A 12,064-nucleotide genomic window follows, 5' to 3' on the forward strand; every position below is an offset into this window, starting at 1 on the left:
AGTTCTCCACTGCAGACTGTTGAGTAAGGTCCGCGTGTACGTCATAAGACCTCACATGTGTGAATGGCTCGAAGAGCTTCTAATTAATAGAACCCAGTAGGTTATGTGAATGTGCATCAGAGAGGGGTATCGCCAGAAATGCCCCATGGAAGTGTGATACATAAATGGTCTGTCAGATGAGCATCAATGTGCGAGTGTTTGCTGATGACGCTGTGGTGTGCGGGAAGCTATCATCATTGAGTGATTGCAGGAGCACACAAGATGACGTAGACACAATTTCTGTTTGGTGTTATAGGTGGCAGCTGGCTCTAAAGGAGGAAGATACAAGTAAACGCAGATAAGTAGGAAAAACAATTCTGTAAGGCTCGAATACAGTATTAGTTTGCTGATGATACACGTATGATGATTAACCCAATAAAAGAAACTCCAACAGAAAATGATATAAATAAGGTCTTTGGAAAAGTTGGTAATTGGTTTTCTGCGGATGGGCTTCTTCTCAACTTTGAAAAAACACACTACATCTAATTTTCTGCTGCAAGGAGTACAGTTCAATAAATAGAACACATCAACAGAAGACAATACCCAGGGTAGAGCTTGCTAAGGTTTTGGGCGTACATATAGATGAGAATCTTAACTGGAAAATTCATATTTTTATCTCCTAAAGCGACTAGGTTCAGAAACTTTTGCAATCAGAACAATTGCTAATTTTGAGGATATAGAAGTTAGTACGCTAACGTACTTTGCATACTTTCACTCTCTGATGTCATACGTAATAATATTTTGGGGTAACTCAACACTTAGTCAAAAAGTATTCACTGCTCACAGGAAAGTTGTTAGAAAAATGTGTGGGATTCATAGTGGCACATCTTGTAGGAATCTTTTTTAAAGATTAGGAATTCTTACAACAGCTTGACAGTTAATTTACTCGGTAATGAAATTTGTTCTCAGCAACATCGACCAGTCCAGAAACAACAGTGTCATTCATGATTATAATACCAGAAGAAAGAAAGACTTACACTATTCTCTACTTAACCTATCTTTGGCACAGAGAGGGGTAAAATATTATGTTGTAAAACTTTTCGATAGACTAGTAGATGAAATAAAATGTCTGACGGACAGCAGTAATAGTTTCAAAAATCAATTTAAATCATATCTCCTTGACAAATCCTTCTATAGCATAGATGAATTCCTGAATAGGAATAAATAAATTTATGGGTATAATATACGTATTTTGTGCCATTTAAGGTAATGGGGTGGATAAAAATTTTAAGCTTAAAAAAACCTTGATTTATGTGTGCATTTCTTATGCACTTGGGCACGTTCCACATCATAACGGGTGCCGTGACACTGATCAGTAACTAACTAACTAACTAACTAGTCGTGTGTTGCGTGACACAGCTACGTCGATGAAGTACCTGGAAGTAACGTTGAACAGCGATTACGAAAGGAGGTAGAACGTAAGACCGGTAGAAGGCAAGACAAATGATCGACTTTGGTTTATGGCAAGAATTCCAGGAAACTTAGCTCGTTTGTAAAGCAGACGGCATATGTAGCATTAGCACGACCCATTCTCTAATAATGCTCGAGTGTTTGGGATCCACACCAGTTTGGGTTAAAGGAAGACGTCGAAGCGATTCAGAGGCGTTTTGCTACGTTTGTTACTGTTAGATTCGATCAGCACGCCAGATTCTTCGTGAACTAAAAGTGGAATTCTTTTCGCGAAAGGTTGTTGAGAAAACTTCAGACATCCGGCAATTGCGGCTGACTGCAGACAGATTCTACTGCTGATCAAGTGCAATCCAAAAGTTTCCGTTCGAAGGCCATACAGTCCAGAATCGGTGTGCCAATCGGGCAAACTCACCGTGAGCACTGAAGCAGTAATCCCACTGCTGCGCAGGTAGAGAGTACCAGTTTGGTAAAACTTCTTGTCCTGCTGCGTGAAGGAGTCCGAAACCGCCTGCTGCACACACCCTCGTCCTTCAGGAACCGGCGACCCTTCAAGGCCCTTTATAAGGGACCGGAGGCGAGATAATCGCTTGGGAAGAGATCGGGACTATAGTGCGGGCGTTCGAGCGCCTCCATCTTGGGTTGGCGTAAATTTTGCCATATGCGGGTGTGCCTTATGATGTACTCTGCGCACCATTCGACAATGGTGGTTTCTTTTATAGACGTTCTGCCCACGCACATTCTTCATTCACCGATGGATGTCTACCGGTGTTTGTCCTTAGGCAGCCAAGAAAAAAGTAACGACACGTTGACAGGAGACAATCAATGCCTTCTTTGCGCGATAGCAATGGAAACGATGTTGACGACACCGCCGCTAAAGCAGAGTTACTAAACACAGCCTTCCTACACTTCTACACCAAAGAAGACCAAGTAAATATTCCAGAATTCGAATCAAGAGCAGCTGCCACAATGAGTAACTTAGAAGTAGAGATCCTCGGAGTAGCCCAAGCAACCTGAATCAATAAAAGGAAGTCTTCCGTTCCAGACTGTATACCAGTTAGGTTTCTTTCACAGTATGCTCATGCAATAGCTCCATACTTCAGAACCATATACACTCCTGGAAATGGAAAAAAGAACACATTGACACCAGTGTGTCAGACCCACCATACTTGCTCCGGACACTGCGAGAGGGCTGTACAAGCAATGATCACACGCACGGCACAGCGGATACACCAGGAACCGCGGTGTTGGCCGTCGAATGGCGCTAGCTGCGCAGCATTTGTGCACCGCCGCCGTCAGTGTCAGCCAGTTTGCCGTGGCATACGGAGCTCCATCGCAGTCTTTAACACTGGTAGCATGCCGCGACAGCGTGGACGTGAACCGTATGTGCAGTTGACGGACTTTGAGCGAGGGCGTATAGTGGGCATGCGGGAGGCCGCGTGGACGTACCGCCGAATTGCTCAACACGTGGGGCGTGAGGTCTCCACAGTACATCGATGTTGTCCCCAGTGGTCGGCGGAAAGTGCACGTGCCCGTCGACCTGGGACCGGACCGCAGCGACGCACGGATACACGCCAAGACCGTAGGATCCTACGCAGTGCCGTAGGGGACCGCACCGCCACTTCCCAGCAAATTAGGGACACTGTTGCTCCTGGGGTATCGGCGAGGACCATTCGCAACCGTCTCCATGAAGCTGGGCTACGGTCCCGCACACCGTTAGGCCGTCTTCCGCTCACGCCCCAACATCGTGCAGCCCGCCTCCAGTGGTGTCGCGACAGGCGTGAATGGAGGGACGAATGGAGACGTGTCGTCTTCAGCGATGAGAGTCGCTTCTGCCTTGGTGCCAATGATGGTCGTATGCGTGTTTGGCGCCGTGCAGGTGAGCGCCACAATCAGGACTGCATACGACCGAGGCACACAGGGCCAACACCCGGCATCATGGTGTGGGGAGCGATCTCCTACACTGGCCGTACACCACTGGTGATCGTCGAGGGGACACTGAATAGTGCACGGTACATCCAAACCGTCATCGAACCCATCGTTCTACCATTCCTAGACCGGCAAGGGAACTTGCTGTTCCAACAGGACAATGCACGTCCGCATGTATCCCGTGCCACCCAACGTGCTCTAGAAGGTGTAAGTCAACTACCCTGGCCAGCAAGATCTCCGGATCTGTCCCCCATTGAGCATGTTTGGGACTGGATGAAGCGTCGTCTCACGCGGTCTGCACGTCCAGCACGAACGCTGGTCCAACTGAGGCGCCAGGTGGAAATGGCATGGCAAGCCGTTCCACAGGACTACATCCAGCATCTCTACGATCGTCTCCATGGGAGAATAGCAGCCTGCATTGCTGCGAAAGGTGGATATACACTGTACTAGTGCCGACATTGTGCATGCTCTGTTGCCTGTGTCTATGTGCCTGTGGTTCTGTCAGTGTGATCATGTGATGTATCTGACCCCAGGAATGTGTCAATAAAGTTTCCCCTTCCTGGGACAATGAATTCACGGTGTTCTTATTTCAATTTCCAGGAGTGTACAACCTCTCGCTAGATGAAAGATCTGTACCCGAAGACTGAATAGTTGCGCAGGTCACAGCAATATTCAAGAAAGGTAGTAGGAGTAATCCACTAAATTACAGGCCCGAATCATTAACGTCGATATGCACCAGGATTTTGGAAAATATATGGTGCTCGAACATTATGAATTTCCTCGAAGAGAACGCTCTATTGACACACAGTCAACGCGAACTTAGGAAACATGGTTCTTGTGAAATACAACTAGTACATTACCCACACGAAGTGTTGAATGCTATTGACAAGGGATTTCAAATTGATTTCGTATTTCCAGATTTCCAGAAGCTTTTTGACACTGTACAACCCAAGCGCCTTCTAATGAAATGGCGTGCTTATGGAATATCGTCTCAGTTATGTGACCGGATCTGAGATTTCCTGTCACGGTTCGTAGTAATTGACGGAAAGTCATCCAGTAAAACACAAGTGATTTCAGGCGTTCCCCAAGGTAGTGTTATAGGTCCTCTACTGTTCCTTATATATGTAAACCATTTAGGAGACAATCTGAGCAGCCGTCTTAGGTTCTTTGCAGATGACGCTGTCGTTTATCGACTAATAAAGTCAACAGAATATCAAAACCAATTGCAAAACGACTTAGAAAAGATATCTGTATGGTGCGAAAATTGACAACTGATCCTAAAGAATGAAAAGAGTGAGGTCATCTACAGGAGTGCTAAAAGGAATCCGTTAAACTTCGATTACACGATAAATCAGTCTAATATTAAGGCCGCAAATTCAACTAAATAGCTAGGAACTACAATTACGAACAACTTAAATTGCAAAGAACACATAGAAAATGTTGTGGGGAAACCAAACTAAAAGACTGCGTTTCATTCGCAGAGCACTTAGAAAATGTAACAGACCTACTAAAGAGACTGCCTACACCGCATTTATCCATCCTCTCACGATGTACTGCTCCACGGTGTGGGATCCTTACCGGATAGGATTGAAGAAAGTTCAAAAGAGAAGCACGTTTTGTATTATCGCGAAATAGGTGAGAGAGCGTCACGGAAAAGATACAGGATTTGGGGTGGACACTATTAAAATAAAGGCGTTCTTCGTTCAGGCGGAATCTTCTTACGAAACTTCAATCACCAACTTTCTCCTCCGAGTGCGAAAATATTTTGTTGACTCCTGCCTACATAGGGAGAAACGATCACCATAATAAAATAAGGGAAACCAGAACTCGCACGGAAGGATATAAGTGTTCCTTCTTCCCGCGCGCTGTTCGAGGCTGGAAAACAATAGAGAATTATTGTGAAGGTGGTTCGATGAACGCTCTGCCAGACATGTGCGATTTGCAGAGTAGATGTAGATGTAGGTGCAAATGAAGAGAAAACAAGAGAAATTAGGGTTCGTACGGAAGTATGTACGAGGGTAGTCTTCTTTTAGTCTGATAAAGAAGCTAGGAAATTGTTTGTTTCATACACAACACACCTTACTTCTCGACTAATCGCGTTTTAGGGATATATGCTTGGTCCATCGATATTGAGCAAGCAGCAAAGGAAACAAAGAGAAATTCCGAGTAGGTATTAAAATCCATGGAGAAGAAATAAAAACTTTGAGGTTCGCCAATGACATTGTAATTCTGTCAGAGACAGCAAAGGACTTGGAAGAGCAGTTCAGCGGAATGGACAGTGTCTTGAAAGGAGGATATAAGATGTACATCAACAAAAGCAAAACAAGGATAATGGAATGTAGTCGAATTAAGTCGGGTGATGCTCAGGGAATTAGATTAGGAAATGAGACACTTAAAGTAGTTGCTATTTGGGGAGCAAAATAACTGATGATGGTGGAAGTAGAGAAGATATAAAATGTAGGCTGGCAATGGCAAGGAAAGCGTTCCTGAAGAAGAGAAATTTGTTAATATCGAGTATAGATTTAAGTGTAAGGAAGTCGTTTCTGAAAGTATTTGTATGGAATGTAGCCATGTATGGAAGTGAAACATGGACGATAACTAGTTTGGACAAGAAGAGAATAGAAGCTTTCGAAATGTGGTGCTAGAGAAGAATGCTGAAGATTAGATGGGTAGATCACATAACTAATGAGGAGGTATTGAATAGAATTGGGGAGAAGAGGAGTTTGTGGCACAACTTGACAAGAAGAAGGGACCGGTTGGTAGGACATGTTCTGAGGCATCAAGGGATCACAAATTTAGCATTGGAGGGCAGTGTGGAGGGTACAAATTGTAGAGAGAGACCAAGAGATGAATACACTAAGCAGATTCAGTAGGATGTAGGTTGCAATAAGTACTGGGAGATGAAGAAGCTTGTACAGGATAGGGTAGCATGGACAGCTGCATCAAACCAGTCTCAGGACTGAAGACCACAACAACAACAACCATCGATCCTCCAGTATTTCCATCCCATCGAAAAAAACAGGTTCTGTCAAATTCTGAAAAATACTCGTTGACTGTGCCTGTCACTTACTCATTTGACGTAAATTTCTTCTCAGGAAGCCAAAGTTTCGAGTTAGGGAACACAAGGAAGTCACCTGTGGTAAGTTTGGTGAATGTTGCGGATGAGGAACCAATTCAATCCCAATTCATGCACTTTGGCCTTTGTTATCACTGATGTGTGGGTTGGTGCATTATCCTCGTGCCAACCTTAGTCTTCCCTCACCCGACGCAATGCGACCCAACGGTCCAACAATGAAACGCAGAAGGGTCAAGTTATGGTTCTGCCTTTTTCCAAGTAACACATGAGGATTATTCCTTGGAATCCCAAACAACAGTGGCCATCACCTCACTAGCTGACAAAATGGTCATTGGCTTCTTCGGAGCATTCTCATCAGCCTTTGTTCCTTGTTCTGACTGCCGTTTTGACCCTGGTGTGTAGGTATTGGATTCAGGTTTCCGTCGCAATAGTCACAAATCTGGCACAAAAAGCCTTGCGGATTGCGATTAAACATCACCAGACATTGTGCTACTTCGACCATCATGCAGTTTCGGTGACTGTGAGGAATCGCGGCAACTTCCTCGCACACAGCTTCTTCATAGCTATTTCTCTGTGCAGTTGAGGTGCCTTCAGTCTCAGAAATCTCACGAATTTTCATTCGGAGGTCTTGCATTCCATACCCTTGATTTTATTAATGTTTTCCTTTGTGGTGACGTCAATTGGATGGCTGGAGCGCGCTTCGTCTTCAATGCTTGCCTGGCCACCTTTACATCCATTAATACAAAAGTAAATGGTCTGTTGCAGAGTCCGCGTGAACTTCATCCAGTTCTGGTTTGATTTGTGCAGCTGTCTAACATTTCAAATGAGAATGGTTAATAAAAGCACAAAACTTGGTTTTACCCATTTTCAGTCGCAGTCGGCACACTGATCAGTTCAGACGTTTGCCAACTGTACACTGTTGAAATTCTTTATATGATCCTTGGAATACTCAAGCTTATCAGCCACGAAGGCGCCACAAATATGTTCCATTCTTTTATGGAAATTTACCAGACTTATCAAACCACCCTCGTAAAGAGGTGTTCTTCCCTCGTTCCATTTGTGAGTGGAACAGGAAAGACTAGTAGTGTTGTTGTTGTTGTTGTGGTCTTCTGTCCTGAGACTGGTTTGATGCAGCTCTCCATGCTACTCTATCCTGTGCAAGCTTCTTCATCTCCCAGTACTTACTGCAACCTACCCTTCTGAATCTGCTAAGTGTATTCATCTATTGGTCTCCCTCTACGATTTTTACCCTCCACGCTGCCCTCCAATGCTAAATATGTGTTCCCCTGATGCCTCAGAACATGTCCTACCAACCGGTCCCTTCTTCTTGTCAATTTGTGCTACAAACTCCTCTTCTCCCCCAATTCTATTCAATACCTCCTCATTAGTTATGTGATCTACCCATCTAATCTTCAGCATTCTTCTGTAGCACCACATTTCGAAAGCTTCTATTCTCTTCTTGTCCAAACTATTTATCGTCCATGTTTCACTTCCATACATGGCTACACTCATTACAAATTCTTTCAGAAACGACTTCCTGACACTTAAATCTATGCTCGATGTTAACAAATTTCTCTTCTTCGGAAACGCTTTTCTTGCCATTGCCAGTCTACATTTTATATCGTCTCTACTTCGACCATCATCAGTTATTTTGCTCCTCAAGTAGCAAAACTCCTTTACTACTTTAAGTGTCTCATTTCCTAATCTAATTCCCTCAGCATCACACGACTTAATTCGACTACATTCCATTATCCTTGTTTTACTTTTGTTGATGTACATCTTATATCCTCCTTTCAAGACACTGTCCATTCCGTTCAACTGCTCTTCCAAGTCCTTTGCTGTCTCTGACAGAATTACAAGGTCATCGGCGGACCTCAAAGTTTTTATTTCTTCTCCATGGATTTTAATACCTATTCCGAATTTTTCTTTTGTTTCCTTTACTGCTTGCTCAATATACAGATTGAATAGCATCGGGGAGAGGCTACAACCCTGTCTCACCGCCTTCCCAAGCACTGCTTCCCTTTCATGTCCCTCGACTCTTATAACTGCCATCTGGTTTCTGTACAAATTGTAAATAGCCTTTCGCTCCCTGTATTTTACCCCTACCATCTTCAGAATTTGAAAGAGAGTGTTCCAGTCAACATTGTCAAAAGCTTTCTCTTACAAATGCTAGAAACGTAGGTTTGCCTTTTCTTAATCTTTTTTCTAAGATAAGTCGTAGGGTCAGTATTGCCTCACGTGTTCCAACATTTCTAAGGAATCCAAACTGATCTTCCCCAAGGTCGGCTTCTACTAGTTTTTCCATTCGTCTGTAAAGAATTCGCTATAGTATTTTGCAGCTGTGACTTATTACACTGATAGTTCGGTAATTTTCATATCTGTCAACACCTGCTTTCTTTGGGATTGGAGTTGTTATATTCTTCTTGAAGTCTGAGGGTATTTCGCCTGTCTCATACATCTTGCTCACCAGATGGTCTACTCTCGGGGCCTTGTTTCGACTCAGGTCTTTCAGTGCTCTGTCAAACTCTTCACGCAGTATCATATCTCCGATTTCATCTTCATCTACGTCCTCTTCCATTTCCATAATATTGTCCTCAAGAACATAGCCCCTGTATAGACCCTCTATATACTCCTTCCACCTTTCTGCTTTCCCTTCGTTGCTTAGAACTGGGCTTCCATCTGAGCTCTTGATATTCATGCAAGTGGTTCTCTTTTCTCCAAAGGTCTCTTCAGTTTTCCTGTAGGCAGTATCTATCTTGCCCCTAGTGAGATAAGCCTCTACATCCTTACATTTTTCCTCTAGCCATCCCTGCTTAGCCATTTTGCACTTTCTGTCGATCTCATTTTTGAGACGTTTGAATTCCTTTTTGTCTGCTTCATTTACTGCATTTTTATATTTTCTCCTTTCATCAATTAAATTCAATATTTCTTCTGTGGTATAACTCTATATTCAATCAGTCATCAAATTTATATTTGCATTTTAAATGTGTTGTAATATATCTGTGATATGCAAAGACTATACAGAAAGCGTGATACGTGTGATATTAGAGTGCTTTGCTAATTTATTTTTGTAACTTTGATAAAGAAATATAGGTAACATATGATTTACTCAATAATGTTTTGTTATGGGTTAATGAAGTGAAAATGTTCGTGTATGTAATTTTATATATTTGTGCAAGGTGTCATTTGCAGAAAACGGTACACACCTAGGGACAATGTGTAGGGTATGTGTAATGTACAAGATGGAGTGCTTTTGTAGTGTGTGGAAGTTACTGTGGTAAGCCTAAAAAACTGCTTGGCTTTTTGGCGCGCTACCTGCAGAGCGAGCGGGAACGAGAAGACACAGTCTGGAGGCAACACTCGGACGCAGCACGTGATGCCTCGCCTGGAAATTGTTGCACAGTAGCCTCGCATGACGGCTGCTGATTTATTACAGCTTTGGTACAAGCTGTTGGGCTATGTTATGGACGTTTAGATGAACTAATTATTAATGCTTCAAGAAACTTGTACGCCGTACCATGGGTAATGTAACCGCCATTGCTGTGAGCCACACGCAACGACTACAGCCAACAGGTTACGAACTGTGTGATTAGAACTGTAGTAGCGTGAACCATTAATTCAAAATTACCTTTTTTTGAATAATTATTTTGTTAAACATAAAATTTGGTTCAACCTGTTATTTTACTTCTAGTCATTCACCTATAGGTGTTGGATTATTCCGAGTAAACCTGTTACAAAAACATTTGAAGTGCTTTTACACTATCGACAAGCACTAATTTTAATCTTTGGATAAATGTGTGGGCTGAAATTTTGCTTAAGTGCTGAGGCAGACGTTTTCAGACAAATTTAACGATTTTAAAATTCTTACTCCGTTTGTAGCAATAAGCAAAGGGAAAGTGTGCAATTAAGTTTTGAGTGAAGTACTTTCAGTTATAAATTAAATTCAGTAAAGTACAAAGAGTTGTAAAAAGAAAATTGCTTATGTGGCTGAGTAACAGTGAAGTCAGATTGCATAAAAACACTGAATGACAATATAGTGTGACCGCATCCTACCTCTGGATTTTGAAGATCATTTCTTAAGAGAAAGGTGTAAATAAAGTGTGTTAATAAATTTAAATGTGTGTATTATGCTGTTTGAATATTTAAGTATTTAATTTTTTTGTTGGTTATACAAAATGCAAACACAGAATTCCCCCCTGGCAATTTTTTTTGCACATAGTGATGATCAAAAATTATGGCATTTCTAGATCAAAACTATATATGTATTGTGGTGTCACCGCCAGACACCACACTTGCTAGGTGGTAGCCTTTAAATGGGCCGCGGTCCGCTAGTATACGTCGGACTCGCGTGTCGCACTATCAGTGATTGCAGACCGAGCGCCGCCACACGGCAGGTCTAGTCTAGAGAGACTCCCTACCACTCGCCCCAGTTGTACAGCCGACTTTGCTAGCGATGGTTCACTGTCTACATACGCTCTCATTTGGAGAGACAGTTTAGCATAGCCTTCAGCTACGTCATTTGCTACGACCTAGCAAGGCGCCATATTCAGTTACTATGTCTTCTGCGCCGATAATATTGTTACTCATGTAACGTCAAGAGCGACGTTCATCATTAATGGATTAAAGTTAAGTACGAAACTAATTACGTCCGCTTTCTGAATTCTAATTCCTTGTCATGTTCCAGACCTCACGTCAGTATAGTTCTTCCCTCCTCACGCCAGCCTGCGTGAGCTAAAACGCGTGCATTTCGGCCTCCTCCAGTAACACGGTGTTGGCTCTTCGGCCAACACAACATGTATATGGGTGTGGTAGCTAAAAGGTTCCTGTGTCTTTCTCACAACCATATCCTGAAAAGTTATGTTTATTTGTGAAACCAATGTAGGGAGCAGCAGGAAAATTGGCCAAATTTACTTTTGCTTTTCTGAAACTTAATCATTTCTTTGCCTAGACAGGCTGGCGACCGTTAATCCATTAGACAAACCAGTTAATGAACTTGGTGCAGTAAGATCCTAGATTCAGTATTATTCCATTTCACTGCATTTCCTTCTAACAGCTAGAAGTTTTAGGAAAAGGAACTGATAGCCTGCTTACCATATACATTAGTCATACATCACGGTCAATTCCTGTAAAAGTGCTAACAGGTGTATACCATAAACACAATTCCCCGTATCAGGACTACTTGTTCTGTGGAGGTGTAATACAGGGTGATTCAAAAAGAATATCACAACTTTAAAAATGTGTGTTTAATGAAAGAAACATAATATAACCTTCTGTTATACATCATCACAAAGAGTATTTAAAAAAGTTTTTTTCACTCAAAAACAAGTTCAGAGATGTTCAATATGGCCCCCTCCAGACACTCGAGCAATATCAACCCGATACTCCAACTCGTTCCACACTCTCTGTAGCATATCAGGCGTAACAGTTTGGATAGCTGCTGTTATTTCTCGTTTCAAATCATCAATGGTGGCTGGGAGAGGTGGCCGAAACACCATGTCCTTAACATACCCCCATAAGAAAAAATCGCAGGGGGTAAGATCAGGGCTTCTTGGAGGCCAGTGATGAAGTGCTCTGTCACGGGCTGCATGGCGGCCGATCCATCGCCTCGGGTAG

Source organism: Schistocerca cancellata, chromosome 10 (genome assembly GCF_023864275.1).
Source record: "Schistocerca cancellata isolate TAMUIC-IGC-003103 chromosome 10, iqSchCanc2.1, whole genome shotgun sequence".
Lineage (NCBI taxonomy): Eukaryota > Metazoa > Arthropoda > Insecta > Orthoptera > Acrididae > Schistocerca > Schistocerca cancellata.